The following is a 12055-nucleotide window of genomic DNA, read 5'->3' as shown; positions in this document are numbered from 1 at the left end:
CATAGAATTGCTATGTATTAGTATCATAGCTCCCCTTGTGCCTAAACTTGTACTTGTTGCTTGTACTACCTCATTGTCAGGAAGTTGTGAGGTTTGATGAAGCAATTGAGGACTAAAGTGACATTCATCCTGGTGATATATATATTATCTATATGACTGGTAGTAAACAAGAAACTTCAGGAAATGCACTAGAGGTAAGATATATTGCTTATACTAGACAAGATTTGGCAATGTCTGCTGTTGTTTCAAATACATATAGATAATTAGGATTCTGATTTTTGTAGCCTAAAATTGAACTTTGCTCATGACACAGAACAAGGAAATATTCACAAAGATCAATGAATGAAGAGATTGCAATTCCAAACAAAGAATGACAAAACACATTCAGTGGAGACACTATAGGTATGGAGGAAAATAATTTATTTGCAGGCTTTTAAGTGAAAATGAAATAATTCATTCAAAGCCTAAGTTCAGGTAGAAGGAGCAATTAAAAAGATCAACACTATTCAGTTTTTAGGGGATAGAGTACAAAAGTGAAAAAGTAAGGATAAATCTGTACAAGAGAATTATGTGGAACAACATGGAGATAGGACAATGCTATTCTTAGAAAATAGACAGAACCCATATACGATGTATTACGTTGACTTACATAGATAATGGCAGGGATGAGGTAATATAGTTAGGTGGAAATACTTGATACACTGGGGGATGTTTCCCTGGCCATGGTAGGCAGGTTTGACTGAGTTCAGGAAGTTGAACCACCTAACAATGACAGCAGATTTGAATCTCAACATAATCCTGCTCACTTATATAAAAGCAAAACTACTGGGAATGCTAGAAATCTGAAATAAGAGCGTGCTGGAGCAATTCAACAGGTCTGGCAGCATCTGTGGAGAGAGAGAACTAGAAATGAAGAATAGTCACACGGACTCAAAATAACAACTCACTTTGTCTCTCGACAGATGTCCCAAGGTACTGAATGTGTGGACATTACCCACAAAGTTTAAACTTCCAATGGGCAACTACCTGGTGTCTGGGACTCTCTGAAAGTGTCTCAACTCTGACAGTCAGGGACTATGGAGAATTCCAACTTATTTACCTTAATAGTTAGTCAGGAAAAGTTAGAGAAATTAAAATTTGCTCTAACTCCTGGCTAACTATAAGTCTATAATACTGACCTCTCATACTGAGAGTCATAACCAGGACATTCAACCCAACCTCTGCCCTCCCCACTCCAACATCTGGTCCCACCCCTGATACCTGATCCTGTCACAACACTCAACCCCACTGACCCACATCCATTTCACCTGACCTGATGCCTCCAATATCTGACCCACCCTACAGTCTTATCTCCTTAACTGCCACTCTACCTCCTTACCCATATGTCATCCAACCCCATTATCCACCTGGCATCCATCCCTCTCACCCACCTGGCATCCAACCCCCTCTAACCATCTGCCACTGCCACTCCACCCACTTACCCATACACTACACTAATCCCTCACTTACCCAGCTTGTGTCCTATCCCCTGAATGACCCAAAATGCTAACCATATTACCCCACCTGGTACCCTAACTATTTGTCCACTTACAGATTGAACTTCTTTTAATAACTATATAAGAGGCTATTGAATCTTTAAACCTGTGTTTACTTACTGGAAAATTGCATTAATTGCATAAAAGGCAGACACCAGTTGTGTGAAGATTCATTCCTGTTGCTATCTGTGTGGCTTTCTGGACTATGTCTCTTGGGATGGATCCTGCATCAGAAATCTGGAAAAGTAACAAGATGAATAGGGACATTGACTTAGATTGGATGATTCAGGACAATGTGTATTTAAGTACTATTTTAACCCTACGTCATGACTTCTATGGCCAATGCATAGTCCTACAGCTAGGCTGCCATTTGCCAGGGTGCAAAGCAGAGGATGAGGAGTTGATTAACACAAGTTGCCTTGCCGAGAAAGGTTAGGGAGAATTTTCTGCCAAGCTTTGTGGTGAGATGGGCGCTTGGTTAGGGAGATGGTGGAACCTGAACACCATTGCTTTCTTGATTCCACCTCCAAGCCCATGTTCAAAGTCCTGCTAATTGAGGTTCGTGATTGGCCAATTAAGGACGACTAAAGAAGTGTCAGCTTTAACTTTAACTCAAAAGGTTGTAAACTTTGTCTTAATTCTACTTTTTTTTTGATAATTATGTATGACTTCTGTCATTAATATAGATGCATGGTAGGGCGACTTTTAAACTTTTAAACTTTTCATTGTAGTTTCTCATGTGACAATAACTTTCTATTCTATCCTATTCTAAAGGGCTTCATTCTGCTACTGGTGTGTGTGAGTGGGCCTGTCCTGTGCATAGTGCATGACAAATCAAATTGTTGTCCACTTATTACTTCTGGGGATATCCCTCAAACAAAGGCAATTAATCAAGTAACTGGGTGTCAGAAGGTTTTGTTTCAAATGAAAACTACTCTTGATTTTAATTCCCTTGCCCTGTATCACCACAATCCCAACTTGAAAAGCTTATAACCAACATCTTACGTCAGCCTTATGGTCTGGTAAGACTATGGCGATCCACACTCTCACGCACTTTGTCTGACATCATCTCTGATTCTCTGAGGTTGCTCTATTGGCAGCAGCCATGCCCTTCTTCATGGTGTTACTGAGCATAAATAGCCTTGCTGAACAGTACATCTGGAATTTCTTGACTCTGAGAGAAGTCCTGCTCAACATCTTCACCGCTCCTTGATTGTAGGTCAGTAGGATTTCCTTGGAAGAGGCAGCACGGGTCTTTTACCTGATCTCGAGTCAGCCAAGGAGAGCCATATAATGCCTTAACATGGTTCTGAGCCTTGAAATAATAACATCTGCAACATTGTGAAAAGCTTTTGTCAAAGGCTTGTGCTTGAAGAATTTCAACAGTCATGCAGAAGTCTCAAATTCCGCAATCGGTTGCATACTTTCTATGAAATCATGATTTACAGTATTTAGTACCACTTACATTTCAACTTGATTCCTGTCATTCTTCATTGTACCATTGAGGCATGGTATGTAGAGAAAAGTTGTTTCTATTGTCCTTTGAATAATTTTGAATTTGGAATGTTTTGCCTCAAGCTGTACATATGACATGGAATGAAGTTTGTAAATATTAATTCTATTACAATTGCAATAGAACATACTGCATGGAGACAAGTTGAATTTTATTGCAAGTTCTTAATTATGTAAGTTGAAATGTTTTGTAATGTAATTTTAGCAAATTTTATATATTAAGTATGTTTTTGAAAAAAAATGCAGGAGTACTCTGGACTTCTGTGTAGGAAGCTCAGCTGCAACAAGGGCAGCCTGTACCTTAACAATAACAACAATAACAGCAGCACCAACAAGAGCAACTCTACCAACACCTGCTACCTTCTCCTCAGCCACGTGGAAGTCCACAGGGAAAAGGCAATTAACACACTAAACACACTAAGATCAGTTCTCTAAACATGACTGAGCACCAGTTTAGATTTTCACACCGGATGATTGATGACGACTGCAGCATTCTGGAACAAGACTGCCTTCCGACTGGGTTCATTGGGCATGCATTGCCAATGGCCACCCATTGGGCTCTGCCTCTCTCTTCCATTAGCAAAAATATCAGAGAGTGAAAATTGGCTTGTGTAAGTGGAAGGGAAGGACAACATTTGTGAACAAAGTTAAAAATCATACAATACCAGATTATAGTCCAACAGATTTATTTGGAAGTCCTGCTTTTGGTGCATTGCTCCTTCATCAAACAGCTGTGGAGCAGGATCAGAAGACACAGAATTTATAGCAAAAGATCAGTGTCATGTAACTGAAACGATACATTGAATAAACGATACATTACATTTTACTTTGCTCAAAAACTGCACGAACCCATGCAAAATTCTGTAAATCCGTTTTTTAGATTAGAATCAGTCTGACCATTGTGGAACAGACAGCTCACACCTTCAATACATTATCTGGGCCGACATGACACCAATTGTTAAAGTCCACTTGAGAATGTAACTTTTTAAAAACACTTTGCGATTTACATATGAAAGAACTGAAGCCAAATATGTCATTTATATGTCATTTTTTAATATGTCATTCAAAAAGATGCTTAACAAACAATCCAGGTCTTTTTTCAATGTATAATTTCAGCTACATCACACTGTATACTTTTGCTATAAATTCTGTGTCTTACAATCTTATTCTCCACAACCACCTGATGAAGGAACAGTGCTCCAAAAGCTAGTGCTTCCAAATAAACCGATTCCTGATGAAGGGCTTTTGCCCGAAACGTCGATTTTCCTGCTCCTGGGATGCTGCTTGACCTTGCTGTGCTTTTCCAGCACCACTCTAATCTAGACTTTGGTTCCCAGCATTTGCAGTCTTTGTTTTTACCTTCCAAATAAACCTGTTGGGCTACAACCTGGTGTTGTGTGATTTTTAACATTGAATAAACCTAGATTGCTGTTAAGTCTTTCATCTTTTAGATTAGGTTGCAGGTTTCAGTTCATTAATATGTAAATCCCAGAACTTCTATCAAGTCACATTCTCGAGATAACAAGGTTTTATAAACAAAGGTAACATTTCAGCTCAGACAATGTATTAAAAGTGTGAGGTTAGAGTCTGTCTATATCCCAATCTTGAGCCAGGCTAGTTCTCTTTCCAAAGTAGGAATTTATAAAATGTTGCATGGATTGAGTGCCTGCAGATTGTGTGCTTTTTGAACAAAATAGAATATATCTGTAATTATAATTCCTGCAAATGCAAATTCATTCCATAGACTTTTATATGTGTGTGTGTGTTTTTGTGTGCATGTGAGAGGGAGAGAGAAAGAGAGTGAGAGTGCGTGTGTGTGTTTGAGTGTGAGTACGTGAGACTGTGTGTTGCGTGTGGGCGTGCTTGGTAGTGTGTGTGTATGAGTGTGACGGAGTATAAGCCTGTGAGAGGGTGTGTGCTGGGGTGTGAATGTGGGATGTGTATATGTGTGTGTTTGAGAGACAGCGTGTGTATGAGAGAGGGTCTGCATGAGTGTGACAGTATGTAAGAGTGCATGTGTGTGTGTGTGTGAGAGAGAGAGTGTATAGTGTAGTGGGGTCACCTGGGCACCTTGGCAATCAGCCTCTGCTTGGCTATTCTGTGCTGTGCGTACCCTGAAGTTCCCAAGGCGGACTTTGGGATATGCAAAAATGCTGATTTGCTGAGCAGAGGCTAATAGCCAAGTTTGGTAACCATGAGGATGGCCTCAACCGGGACTTGGGTTCATGTCACATTATAGGCGACCCCACTACACACACACACACACACACACACACTTTACCAAGCGCACGCCCACACACACAAATACACTCTCACGTACTCACACTCACACACTTACACTTTCTCTCTCTCTCTCATACACACACACACTCTCTGTCTCTCCTCCCCTCTCACATGCACCACACACATATAAAAATCTACGGGGCGAATATGCATTTGCAGAATTGTAATTGCAGGTACATTCTATTTTGTTCAAAAAGCACACAATCTACAAGTGCTTAATCCATGTAACATTTTATAAATTACTACTTTGGAAGTAGAACTAGCCTGACTCAAGATTGGGATAGAGACAGACTCTAACCTTACACCTTTAATATTTTGTCTAAACTGAGATGTCACCTTTTTTTATAAAAGCTTAAGTTATCTCAAGAATGTGACCTGAGAGAAGTTCTGGGATTTACATATTAATGAACTAAAACCTGCAACACATTCTGAAAGATGAAAGACTTAACAGCAATCTAGATTTGTTCAATATATCATTTCAGTTGCATGACACTGTGATCTTTTGCTATAAATTCTGTGTCTTATGGTCCTGCTCCACTGATATTTGATGAAGGAGCAGCGAAAGCTAGTACTTCCAAATAAACTTGTTGGACTGTGCTGTGCGATTTTTAACTCTGTCCACCCCAGTCCAACACTGGGACCACCACAGTATTAACAAAAGACAACTATGAGGTAGGAATATGATAAATAGTTAGTGTGAATTCTGGCTGCTCAGATGGGGATGTGAGATACTTAAAGATATAAGAATGAGTGTCAATATAAAGTATTGTTTTGAGGAGTGCTGTGCAGGAGGATGCTGGGAAAATCAATGAGTCAGGCTTGGCACTTGAAAGCCTTGTGTCACTCATCTACTGTGCAATCCTGCAGTTCTGGATCATCTTGCCTTGAGTGGTTACATTCCTGCTTCCTATGTTCTTGATCATCTTCTTGTAAGCCTGCTTAGTTGGAGGGGTTGGTTTTGTCATCACAGTCATGGGAAAGATCCTCTCATTGCAATCCCTGATATTCTGCAGTAGTGCTTCCAGGTGAGAGTGGGAGGTCTGAGGAGCGGTTTTGTCCTGTCCACTACCCGATGGGTTCTGCAGCCTTAGACATCCAGCTGAGCATTCATGCCCCATGCCATGGCCCCTTTATTGGGAAATTCTCTATTTGACAAATCCATTATATGATTTCATCTGTCTTTTATAAGGTGACAGAACCTGAATGTGGGATGCTGATCCTTTCACTATTAAAATGCAAAACCACAGCCAAAAGCAGGCAGCTTATTCAGAATCATGAGGCATTTAGACAGAATAAACAGTAAAAACCTGTTCCCATTTACAAAAGGATTAAAAACAAGAGGGCATACATTTAAGGAATTGACAAAAGAAGCAGGTGACATGAAAAGAAACCCTTTTTGCAAACAGGATTAGGCATTTTTATAGTCAAGGATGTGGGCTGGTCTCACATTTATTGCCCATTCCTGGAATAAATTACCTGCATGTGGTAGAGGCAGATTCAAGAGCAACATTAGATCAGGAATGGGATTGTTAACTGAAAAAGAAAAATGGGGATATGAAGAGAAGGCAATGTAGCAGAACTAGATGAATTGCTTCTTCGAAGAGCCCGAGGAGACCACATTCATCTTGAACAGCTCCATTCTGTGTTATTAGCTTTCTGTGATAACCATTCTGAGGCTATTTTCAGTGGAGCATAGGAGAACAAGAATTGATTTACTATTTTGAGGACTTTGAAAAGATCTCCTTCCTGTGATGAATCAGTGGGTATATAATTCAAAACTGTTGTAAGGAGAGTGGTCATGGGAATTTCTTTGTCCAAATATGTGGTTGAGCATAGAATGTTTTAGCAGAGGGATTAATTGATGCACAGAAAGAGACAGGACAATGATAAAAGGTAGATTTATTTTGGATTGAACCAGCAAAAAGCTAACACAGGCACAATAGACTGTCAGAATGCCACTGGCCTGTCCCAGGAAACTGTGTAAATATGCTATAAAAATTTCTCAGTTCCCACTGAATGAACATTTTATTGAGAAAGCCCTGAGGAATGTTTCTCTCATTCCACCTCCCCCCACCCCGCCCCCAATGTTGCAGTGGTTCTGGGGAAGAGGCAGGGATTTGACTGACGTTACATCAGTCAGTGTTGTAAACCAATGACTCACTTTACCACGTAGGCACATTGTACTAGATTTTCAGTTTTGGAAAGTTCAGCTAATGAATAGTTTTGTTACAGCAAGTACAATGCAAACAACACATTGATCACTTTTGAAAAGGTTAAAGAGGACACACACATTAGATGAATTAATTTAAGTACAGTTGTTTGCTTAAACCTTCAAACTCATTGGGATCATTAGAGTGTTAGAAATCCATTCATACCTCATGCCTAAATGTATTAATGAGACTAATGCTAAATAAATCAATTATAGATATTATAAAAAGACCCAGAGCTTCTAATTGACTCCCACTTCAATGCACTAACCTGTCCCCTGGCCCAACATCTCTGTCTCAGGCTTGCCTCAGTGTTCCAGCGAAGCTCAGCACCAACTGGAAGAATAGCAACTCATTTTTCTTGTATGGGCCTATAGCCTTCTGGACTCAATATCAAGTTTGACAATTTTAGGGCTTGAGGCACCTTCTCCCATGTCCTTACACCAACCCCCACACACCAGGCCTTGGTCTGTTATTACACACAGCTTATTGTTAGCTATTAATAGTCCCCATTAGTAGCTATTAATTGACTCTATGACTCTATAGTCTTCTGGGAAAATGGCTGTCCTTATCCTTGGATTGAGGAGCTAACTTTGCTTTCTTCTGTGCCAGTTCTTCAAACTAACAGGTGAGCATTATAATTTGAGGTGTCATTGCTGACTTAAGCTGGTGTCTAACGTGGCTTTTAATATGGTAGATGTGGAAAGTGAAAGACAATGAGCATTTCCATCTCATTCACTACGATATTCCCTGAAAAATGTGCCCAAATCTTGCTTGTCTAATCAATGAGGAAAGAAATGAGCAATTTCACAAAACAACTTGCCCTGAGCCAAGGCAGATCTACTTCCATGAAATATGCTCACCACCATAGTTTATCTGCAAATGGAAAGTTTTGCTCTTTGACTAACGGTGAGAAGAATCATGTGCAGTGAGTCTTTTAAAGCTATTCATCATTATAATCAGGCTTGTTGTGCACCATATATACTTAAGACTGTGTGTGTGTGTGTGTGTGCGTGTGTGTGTGTGAGAGAGAGAGAGACAGAGCACGTGCACACGTATGTGCGTGTGGTATTGTTAATGTATGGGGGGGGGGGAAGAGGCACGGGAAAGGGATTTGGACATTTGCAAATCTATGGAGTGCTGGTTGCTTTTATTCCAGCAACAGTGAGAAGCAAAAACTAATGGCTTCTATGCAGTTGATAAACTTGTGAAAGGGACAGAGAAGAGCAGGCAATATAGGAGCAGATTCATCTGGAGAATAAAAATTGACATTGGAAGAGATGGACTCTGTGCTAAAAGATTCAGTAGATAGGAAAACATTTTTCCAGAGAGTAGAAGGAAGTGACAGGGAGGTTCAGAAAATGCCATTTAGCACACCTTTATTGTTTTTAGTCTGTATCCAGTTTTTGTAATTGTTCACATTGCTGAAGGTCTGAGTGCAGGCTGTAGATCTGCATTTTTGCAGTGGAATGTCTATGTGTACTACACACCTGCTGAGCAGAATGGGGAGTGAACAAGTGGAATGTGAGGGAATATCTTTTGCATCCTACTAAAACAAAGAGGCTAGGTAACAATGTTTTGTTTTAAGGAAGCATAAGGAGAATCTAGGCAACACAATGAGATAAGGTAAAGTTGCCATAATTCCAGAGGATCACAGGGCTGCTCTTTCATTAGAGAGAAACGACAGGTGGTGGTTTAACATGAGGTTCACATGCCTCAGGTGAAGGACAAGGTTGAGAAGGTGGGACCTGCATGGTAGTCTGAGCTGGTGAAGAGAATGGGGTGGGAATCTGATGTGACATCCATCTGTCCTTTTCTTTTATTTTTCTTTTGTCTGAGAAGATAAAAATGTTTCTATATTTCCTGTTGGCTCCTTATACCTATGTGCTTAGGGCTCCATCTGCTGTTTTAGTTAGACTTGAAAATGCTGAAGGCACAAAAATTACAAATATGGAAAAAATTAAGATAAAAGTCTCATTTTTTCTTAATTAATTTCAATGGAAAGCAAAGACTTCTTAAATATATTGATCGCATTTTATTTACAATATTGATGTCACCTCATGAGACAGAAGCTGCAACAGCTAAAAAATTCTTGATATTAGCAAATGAACATTTTACATACATCCATGAAATATCTTTGTCCATTAAGTGCATGTAACAGTAACTCAACCAGCTAGAGAGCAGATTATACATGATTTGGTATTGTGCAATGCCACAGGATTATTTAGTAACCATAGAATAAACACACCCCTGGTGTCACACCTTTTTTCACAATTTCTATTTCAGCCACACCCTCAATTAGCTGGAACATACCAGCTTTCAGTAGGATAGCCAGCAGGGTTTTTAAAGAGATGAAAATGTTCCACTGTTTGGACTGCTCGTGAGGAACCCTGCTGGACTCATCAAAACATCTGTCCTGATTTGTCTGAAGAATTCTGAAGGGTAACTGGGTTTGAAACATTAACTCTGCTTTCTCTCCACAGATACTGCTGGACCTGCTGAGTTTCTCCAGCAATTTCTGTATTTATTTCAGATCTTCAGCATCTGCAGTTCTTTATTTCGTTTTCACCCTGATTTGTGATTGGCTACTGAATTGTCTGCAAGATGGACATTGTGAAGGCACAGCCCTTGCAATAGGGGATAGTAGGATAGCCAGAAGGGGTTTTAAAGAGATGAAAATGTTCCACGGCAAGAAAAGGAGGAGGAGAAGCTGGAACATAAGTAGGAGGAACAGTGTGAGTGGGAGGAGAACAAAGATGGGAGAAACAAAGGGAGAAAGATGAGCAGGATATAAAGAGGAGTACAAGGTATAGAGGAAGAAACCAATTCCTCTCCTTTTCAACTGAGCTATCTCAGTATTTATGCAAACATCTCCTCTGAACAGAGCCCCAAATCTCTCATTTATAAAAATCCCACAACTGTCCATATAGCTGTTGCAGAGCATCACAGTACACACTTTGTTAAAAAGCAAAAACATCACCATAAAATGAGCACGCAAAACTAATTTCATCCAACAAACCGTCTGATATTTCATATGAAAGTGAATTATTCAACCTTGTGTCAGTTATGTGGTTGCCTTGACTGATCTTAAGCACCCCAATTTAGTTCTAACCCAGTATAGCTAGTGAAGATTGCTGACTTTCAGTCATGGAAGGGCTACTTAAATTGCCCTTCAGGACACACTCTCCCAGCTCTAACCCCTGAATTTCTGACTTTGCACAACAGTATCTCCAATGGCTGGGTCTGGGCTGGCTGACTGACAACAGCAAGGAATCGACTGAATGGCACTGTTTGAAAGATGAGAGGTGTCTTCTGCCACATCTCCTGGGAGATGTTACAACAATCCAGGAATGTGTTGGTGCATGGGTTGTTGGACTCTGAAGGCTCCTTTAAACACTGGTCTCCACACTGTGATGGCAGTGATCTCACCCAGTACAGGAGCAAACGAAGATTTCATGACTCAGCTTGTGAATTCATTGTAACCCTTATCATCATAGTTGGATCTACAAGTCCTCTCATGGAGTTTCTCCAACTTCTTTTCCACTTGATATGACTATAGCAATACATTCCGAGCTGACTTCCTGCATTTTACTCTCCGTAAACTCAAAGTCATTCAAAATGCTGCTACCTGTGCCTTTGCTTACACTAAATCCCACTTATCCATCACTGCTACACTTGCTGACCTACATTATCTCCTGATCTGACAGTAGCAAATCCATTTTAAAATTCTCTCTTTTTTCTCCTCAATAACTCTTTAAAGTTCTTTAGGCTGCAGCTTCTGAGATTGCCATACTCCTCCAAACCTGGTGTGTTAGACATACCCAGTGTGGGATATAAATGAATTAATGTTATTTCTGCAAGTATAAATTCTGATACAGAACAGGAATGAGAAAATACATATTCAGCAAAAAGAAAGGATATGTTAGCATGAGACGTGAATACAGAACAATGGTGGATATATGGGCAAACAGGAAAGCATCTGTTTCCCCCTTAGATGGGGACACAGGAACAAACTCTAATCAAAGAGGTCAAAGTGGCCTCTGGATGGAAATAGATGCTGATAGAAGAAAAGATATGCCTAATCAATAACCTACGGTAGACTGACGTCAAACACCCTTATGGGAGTCAGAGATAAGAGTTTGTCACGGACAAGACAGGATAAACAGAAGTTGTGGGATAAGTCTTAAGGAAATGAGTGACGTAAGCGAAGCAGGGAACAGACAATGGAATAAGGAAAACATATGGGAAAGAACTGTATAAATTACAAGGGTTTTTTGGGATATAGTGTGCATTTTGTCATTACCTTACCAGGTAATTAGACAAAGCACCCATCTATAGGTATACAAATAAATGGCTGATCAGAAATTAGTCTCGGACTGAAATTATTAAAGTGAGTGAGCTTTTGTTTCTCACAACTGGGTGCTCGTCCGGGATTTTCTTCCATCACCGGGGGGAGTGGCTGGCCTTGGACACTGGGAAGACGCGTCCCGTTCCCCATTGAGGAGCGGTCTCGTGTCC

This window comes from Chiloscyllium plagiosum, unplaced genomic scaffold (assembly GCF_037043375.1).
Source record: "Chiloscyllium plagiosum isolate Xiang-an unplaced genomic scaffold, Cpla_swu_hap1 HiC_scaffold_5, whole genome shotgun sequence".
NCBI classification, from domain to species: Eukaryota; Metazoa; Chordata; class Chondrichthyes; order Orectolobiformes; family Hemiscylliidae; genus Chiloscyllium; species Chiloscyllium plagiosum.
Note: the sequence above shows the minus strand (reverse complement) of the source record.